The 7,688-nt window shown below is 53.8% G+C and overlaps 1 protein-coding gene across 6 annotated transcripts in view; it reads right to left on the reverse strand.

Moving 5' to 3' along the window:
* The window catches only part of NKX2-2 (NK2 homeobox 2), an 82,310-nt gene extending 79,046 nt beyond the window's left edge, over positions 1–3,264 (reverse strand). For 5 of the 6 annotated variants that reach the window (XM_067011782.1, XM_067011783.1, XM_067011784.1 and 2 more), the window contains exon 1: positions 3,182–3,264. The gene's annotated coding sequence lies outside the window, so the exon portion shown is untranslated. Of the gene's footprint in view, positions 1–2,404; positions 2,460–3,181 lie in introns of those variants that run through there. The other variant, XM_067011781.1, reaches the window with a different exon arrangement.
* Between the last annotated feature and the right edge of the window lie 4,424 nt (positions 3,265–7,688).

Consider the following 7,688-nt stretch of genomic DNA (forward strand, 5'->3'; position numbering starts at 1 on the left):
CGGGCCCCCTGCACATCCCATCTCAGATAACAGCCTTCAAGTGGATTAGTTTATTGTCTGGTTAGCACCAAGGTGCAAGCGTTTGTCTTCATTCACTCTAGAAACAAAGCGCATTGCACCTTCCTTCTCTGCGAGGATTAGCCGCGCTGGACACAAAGGTTTTGTTGGAGGGGGAAGGTTTATTTTATCTCGGGTTGGAGACTTGGAGCGTGGCATGCACTCGAAATCAAAGGGGACAGAAAATGTCTCCCCATCTGGTCCCCGAACTTGGCGATAAAGACGCCCACCTTTAAGATGCACTCCAAGGTATCCCATGGCAGCTTCAACTCCAGGTGGGGGAACGGGGGCTGCTGGAAGCAGGAGTGTCAGCTCTGGCCGCCGGATGCAAGATGTCGAGGAGTGTGGCCCAGGGTACCACCTGAAGCAGGACCTTTCCCAACCAGAAAACTGAAAGGCAGGCTCATCTCTGGTGGATCCTGGCACCAACTGGCATCACCTTCTGCCCCCGAAGGAAGCCGAGGTTCCTGGAAGTCCCTGCAGGCTGTGGGGGCGGGAAGCAGAATGGAGCGGCTGGGTGGGGGAGGCCTACAGCCCTATCAGTGAGGCCAGATCAGAACAGGTGCAAACCTCTGGCAGGAGAGACCCACAGCCAGTGGATAGATGGACCAGAAAGTAGGGACTAGTGTGAAGGGAAAGGAAATCTCAGTCCATTTTGGGTTCAAGTCAAAGGTGAGTTTTCTCTTTCTTTGATCCATATTGTGTTAACTTTTACCACAGGAGGTAAGAGTGAAGGCACCTCCCAGGAGGACAATCGTCCCAAGTCACCAAGATGTTGGGCAGAGAAGTTTTCCAGACCCAGAGACAGAGCTCAGATTCTGTATCTGACCCCACTCCTTTCTTTCCCCCTTACCCCCTTCCTCAGGAGCACCAGGAACTCTATAAAGACATGGAGAGAACTGATCTAGGGACCTAGAGCCTGGAGTCTCCCTGCAACTGTGGGCGCAGGGCGCAGGCATCCTTCTGAGCTATCTCCCCCTACTCTTCTTCAAGGTGAAATACACAACACTTTACCAATTATCTGGCTTAAAAAAGAAAAAAGGCAGACATTTCCTGAGGACATAAATTGTAATAGAAATTAGGATTTCTCTTTTTATTAATCAGCCTCATTGTGTGGGCGTAAGACCCCGCGGACATATGTTAGGACTTTGATAAATGCGCTTTAATGAGATCTTTGAAAACGCATCCAATATAATAAAAGGCGAGAAAAGCCGTTTAACTTTCATGGATGTTAAATTGAACACGAAATGTGGCTCGGGGCGCGCTGCAAAATGGAAAGGGCCTTCCTCCAATATTTTCTTTAAAAAACGTAGCTCTAAGCCCCCCTTAGGCCGAATGAACCCGTCCCCAGCCAATCCATTGTCACCGGTTTATTGGGGAACCAAACGGCACGTCCCCCCGGGCTCACCCCTTTGCTTTATGCGTTCGCGCTTCTCTAATGATTAAATATGTTACAATGAGATTACACATCGTCAATGTTGCCTTCAGGAACGTTCTTCCAGCCAAGCTCAACCTTCTCCCGATAAGGGTGATTTCAATGCAGGAGATTTGGGTTTCTCAAGGAAACAGGGCGCCGAAAGCACGTTCTTATCTGAATTTACTTCTTAACACGTGACAAAATCATTACAAGACTTCGAAAATCCAGCGGCCTCTCCCAACGGGTCAGTACTCAGCACTTACAGCTGGGCCAGGAGGGCTCTTGTGCCATGTAGCGCTCGTCAGCGCGGGGAGGCCGCACTCCCAGCCTGCGCGGAACCTGGGAGCTGTGCCTGGAGCGCGAGGAAACAACCCGCGAGGCCCTCGGGCACCAGCGGGAGGGGGTTCCTGGGGCTCTCCCTCTCACTTCTCCAATCTGAGCACCCGAGGTCCACAGCCCTCCTCCAGACGCAACGCCCCCTTCCCACCCCCAAGCGCCACCAAGATCGAGAAGGCGCGGGAGGCGCGCCAAAGGGCCTCCTTGCAGAGTGTGTGTATGGGGGGGGGCAGAGGGGGCACCCCTCGGAGACCAGGGCCTCAGCAGAGCCCACTGAGGCTCATTTCCGATCCTCTGGCGATCTCTACTGACACAAATGAGAACTGTCTGGCGCCTGGCGCGGTCCCCTCAAAGTCCAGGCTTGAGCCACCTCCCCAAAGACCCCCCCGACCCCTGCTCGGCCGTCAGCCCTGGTCCTTCCTGCCGGCGACTCCCGCCCCTCGCCTTCCTCCTTCTCCTCACCCCCCACCTCGTGGCCCAGTTCCGCCGGAGGAGCACCTCTTTCTCCGCTAGGCGCCATCTCCAAATTACCTTGGGGACATCGCCTCGTCCTGCAGCCCCATGCCGACCCCTGCGCACACCGGGGAGACTTACCCGGCGGAGGCGGGGCGGAGGCGCTCCCTTCCCGGCAGCGGCCCCGGCGGCCCGGGAGCCTGCGGAGCCGGCGGTAGGGAGGGGCCCGAGGCGCGCGACGCGCCCGCTCCGCCTCCCACTCCCGACGCTGCAGCGACAGCCTCGCCGAATCTCCAGGCGCGCCTTTATCTAGTCCCCCACCTCCCCGGACCCCCCTCCCCGGCGCCCCTCCTCCGCCGCGTCCTCTCGGGCGGGGCTCCGAACCTCGCCGCGCCTCTCCTACCCGCCATCTCCGCCAGCCGCACCTGCCGGTCCCGGCGGTCCCGCTCCCCGGCGGGCGGGAAAGTGCGCGGCGGCGGGAACACCTGGCCTCGGAGGCAGGTAAAACTTTTCCGGGCCGCGGGCGCGGCGGGCGGGGCCCGGTCCCAACCCGAGCGCCCCCCTCGTGACCAGCGGAGCCGGCGGCGGACCTGAGACGCCCGGCACTTGCCCACCTGCTGCTTCCGGACCCCGCGGCTGGGCGACCGAGCCGAGGCGAGAGCCGCGAGAGGGGGCCGCACAGGCGGGTGCGTGGGGGACACCGAGACCCCTCTCCCCTGGCCCGCGGCAGGGCCCCGGCCCGGAGCGCGTTCCGGCCCCCCGCAGCTGCGGATGCCCGCGCGGGGTCTGGGGCCGGGGGAGCGACGGTGCTCGCCCGACAGCCGGGGGCGACGCTGGGCTCCTGTACGTCTCCCCGCGCAGCCGCGCGCCCCGCGCCGCCCGACCACCCCCGGCCGCGCGCGCGAGCAGGAGGCTCACCTGGAGCGCGGCTGCGCCGGGAGCCCCGGCCCGCGAGCGCGCAGATCCTCGGCCGCTCTTTATCCTGAGCCACCGGCGGCTGCAGAGCCGCGGGCGCAGGGGCACAGGCGCGGCGAGCCCTCCCCCTCCCGGCTCCGGCTCCGTGCCCGGCGGCCCCACCCTCCCGGCTCCGGCCCTGCGGCCGCAGCGCAGCCCCAGCGGAGGGGGCCGCTCCCCTGCGCCGCGCGCTCTGTTTGTTTTCCTTGCCCGACTGACGTGAGTCAAAATATTGGCCATATGTTCAGCGGTAATAAATTGGGTATGAGCGCAAACACACTTCGGCTTCGATGGCTCTTTCAGCTGCCACATGGCCGGCTTGGAAGGAGGGGGCGCTGCCACCTTGCTGCGGCCCCATCCCCAAACAGGCGGGTGGGTCCCTCTCCTGAGCGCTCCTCGGAGCTGGAGATCTGGGACCCCGGGGCTCTCCTCTCCCTCGCCCCTCCTGCGTCCCCAGCGGTGCCTCGGACCTCGCAGCTCCCGGCGAGCCCGGCTGCTGCCTAACAAGGTCGCCATCTATAAATTGCTCGGTCGCTAAGACGCCATAAAACCGAAGGGCCAGATGTGGCACGTTATTTATGTGTGAAACCGCGTTTACACTAGATAGCCGATCCAAGGCCGATAGCACGGCTCGGCGGGAGGTCACAGACCTCTAGCCCCAGGCTCCTGGCTCCTCCCCCAGCACACTCCCCCCTCCAGATTGAGGGGTGTTGGTCTTTCTGGGAGAGGGATTCAGCTCTGCGGCCCAGGAAGAAAGTGATTTCAATGCACTTGTGCCAAGGTGCCACCTGTCCAGGATTAGAAGCAGCCTCTGGGATTTATTTCTGTAGCTTTTCTGTTCCTTTTTTTGCCATAGGGCCTGGGAGGCTGTTTTATTTTCCAGGCGGTTGATACGTCCCGTGAGACTTTGGTGTGAACAGGAAAGGTGGTGTGTGAAAGCTGAAGATGTTCAACCCTACAGGTCGGTGGGATTTGAGGGCTGGAGCCTCCTGACCCCTAGGGAGGGATTTTTTTGGAGGAGAGGCGGAGATGGAAGTGGAACAGTTCACCTGGCTGAAGGAGCACCTGAGATTATTCCTACCTCAAGCCTGACTGTGGACTCCAGTGTCACATGTCACCCACCTTATTTAAAAGGCAGCCAATGGGCTTCCCTGGTGGCGCAGTGGTTGAGAATCCGCCTGCCGATGCAGGGGACACGGGTTCGTGCCCTGGTCCGGGAAGATCCCACATGCCGCGGAGCAACTAAGCCCGTGAGCCATGGCCGCTGAGCCTGTGCGTCCGGAGCCTGTGCTCCGCAACGGGAGAGGCCACAACAGTGAGAGGCCCGCATACCGCAAAAAAAAAAAAAAAAAAAAAAAAAAAAAAAAAAAAAAAGGCAGCCAAGGCACTCAGACAGAGGTAATCCTACGTTGGACGTGATATCCGAGTGGCCCCGTGTGATTCCGGAAAGGGAGGTCAATACTGTGTAGCAACAGAAAACAATTGTTCCATTTTTCTCCTCCAGACGGTGGCCTTGGGGCTGCATGTCCCCAAACTGGTCACCTCACACTTTACTCACATGAATTCATTAAGAGTCATTGTCTCTCCTATGACATTATTTTACTATTTCTTGAAGTGAACCAAATTCCCTCTATGGTTAATAAGCACTGAGCCGGGCCCCCTACCTTCCTTTTCATGTTCAAAACGCCTGGGGTTCCCTGAATGACATCTTCCATCTGGCCAAGGAAAATCAGAGATGAAAAATGTTGCCCTACTGCAGGGAAAAACATAAGCATTTGACTTCACTGTTACAAGTTACCCTGGGTGTGTGTTCACTGGATAACTGTCCTTAGTGGCACTTAAGGGTAGAAAAATGATGCCGTTGAAAGGGGTGGGAGAGAAGGGGAGAAAGGATATGGGGTGTGTGTGTGGGGAGAAACCCATTCAACAGGTGCAAAAAAGAGCTATAAAATGAACCGCTTAACCTTAAGTGCAGAGCACAAACCGTGCCTCTCCAGATTTGCTTTCCTGGACCTTACAGTGAACTCCCAGAAATCTTTACTGCAGAGAAATCTGGGGCTTCACTCAAGCCTGCTGGAGTTGTTAATCTTGGAAAATAACTACTGCATTTCACTCTTTTTCTTGGATTTTAAGTCTCTACTTATGGTTCAAAACAAAATCTAGAGTGTATTTTTGGGTTTACATCACTTCCAAGTGTAAACTCTGTAATCACTGATAAATCACTTCTCTGGGTGAAAATGTTGCTTCATGACCAAAATTGAACAAAGGGTTTTGAAGACAGACCTTCATATTTGTAGTCCTCACAAGGAGGGGCATCTTTGTCTAACAAGTGTCCCATAGAGAGGCTCATCTTTTTTTTTTTTTTTTTTTTTTTTTTTTTTTTTTTTTTTTGTGGTACGCGGGCCTCTCACTGCTGTGGCCTCTCCTGCCGCGGAGCACAGGCTCCGGACGCGCAGACCCAGCGGCCACGGCCCACGGGCCCAGCCGCTCCGTGGCATGTGGGATCCTCCTGGACCGGGGCACGAACCCGTGTCCCCTGCATTGGCAGGTGGACTCCCAACCACTGCTCTACCAGGGAAGCCCGAGAGGCTCATCTTTTTTCCCTGCCCTTCTTACTGATAACTGCTATGTAGTGAACGGGTATACAGACAATGAGCTTAGAAAGCCAGTGTTTGGTGTTCTCAGGTGGAAAACTGAGAGACCTGAAACAAAGGACACATCAAGTCGGTCGTTATATAATTCCCTTTTGGGGAAAAACTAGTTAAAAATAGCAAATGTACCAGGGCATCAACTAGGTAATTGATAATAAAAATCCATTACAAAGGAAATGCAGTGGGGAGCAATATTTAAATAAAATATAACTGCTTAGGTAAACTCACACATCCTCTCTTTGAGCTTAACTAGCAATCCAGTACTGAACTTGGTACACGTAATTGTCCTCAGACCTAAACAGATTTCATGCAGTGTCTTTTCTTAGTTCCATTGTGTTTTATGCCATTATTACTTCAGAAACATTCCTGTCCTACCCATGGACCCAAATTCATGGACTTTTCCATGGGAAAAACCTTCCTCTACAAAGTTCTCCAAAGGTATCAGCTGCAAGGTGATGCTCTGGGAGTGAGCAGTTCCTGGTACTTACAAGTAAAAATCAACCCAAACAAAAACTTTATACTGCTTTGAACCCAGCTAGGAAGGATATAATTGCATTGTCTTGAGAAGAGCTACACAGTCGTTCCCGTGGAGAGAGTTCCTTGCTCCTTACAGCTGCTTGGGCTGCTGTGAAGTCCAGTCAGTCAAGGAAGGCAGGTGCCTTGTTTGTGCTTTACTTGGGCATCATGCATGGTGGCCAGAGTAGCTCCACAGAGGTGAGAGCTGAGATGGACTTGGAGGAAAGTCAGTGCCCACCACCCCCGACAATGAGGCGCTGTCAGGAAGCTTGGAGCATCTGCAAATATCATCATAATGCAAAATGGGGTGTGGAGGAGACTCTGCAGATGGTTGATGCCCTTTCCAGTATCCTCAGCCAGAGAAAGAGTCAGTTGAGCTCATCCAACGTGAATTCCTGGTCTACTTTATCTGAAAGCAGACCTGCTTCTTTTCCTCCAGTGCATCCCTCAACAGAGCCAGAAGGCAGATGACATAGTCTAATGAGGCTCTTGGGCCCCCAGAGGCTGAGAATGATACCACCTCTCTCTTAAGTCCTGCATGGAACTGGGGATGAGCAAACACAGCGGGACACAGAGCATTTTGTTAAAGCATTGGCAGCAACCGAGAAATTTGGTGCCACACGTAAGATCTTCAAGAAGTAAAAATCAAATTCATCTAGAGATAGAAACTAGACCAGTGGTTGCCTAGGACTGGGGCGGAGGGCATGGGGAGGCTGGGGAGTGATGGCTAGGGGGGTGGGTTCTTTTGGGGGTAATGAAAATGTTCTAAAAATGATGGTGGTGATTGTCATACAACTCTATGAATATACTAAAATCCATTGAATCGTGGACATTAAATTGGGTGAATTGTGTGGTATGTGAACTATATCTCAATAAAGCTGTTCAAAAAATGAAGTGCATTTCTTCTTTTCATTTCGGCTAGAAGGTGCTGGGCTAGAAGGTAGGAGAGGATGGAGTTTGGGGAAGACAGGTGATCCTCAAAGTTGTTTTTTATTTCCCCAACTTTTATTCTGACCATTTTCAAACACACACACACAAGTTGAAAGCATAACAGAGGCAAACATTTGTGTACCCTCGACCTGGATTCAACAATTGTTTACATTTTGCCACTTATGCTTATCACTCTCTATAAACGCATTTTTTTTGTGTTGAACTATTTGGAATTAAGGTTGTAGACACCATGATACTTTCTCACTGAATATTTCAGTACGCATCTCCTAAGAAAAGACATTCTTCAACATAATCACAATAACATTACCATGCTTTAGAAAATTAGCAATAATTCATTATTCAGCTTTCTCAAA

This window comes from Kogia breviceps, chromosome 14 (genome assembly GCF_026419965.1).
Source record: "Kogia breviceps isolate mKogBre1 chromosome 14, mKogBre1 haplotype 1, whole genome shotgun sequence".
NCBI classification, from domain to species: Eukaryota; Metazoa; Chordata; class Mammalia; order Artiodactyla; family Physeteridae; genus Kogia; species Kogia breviceps.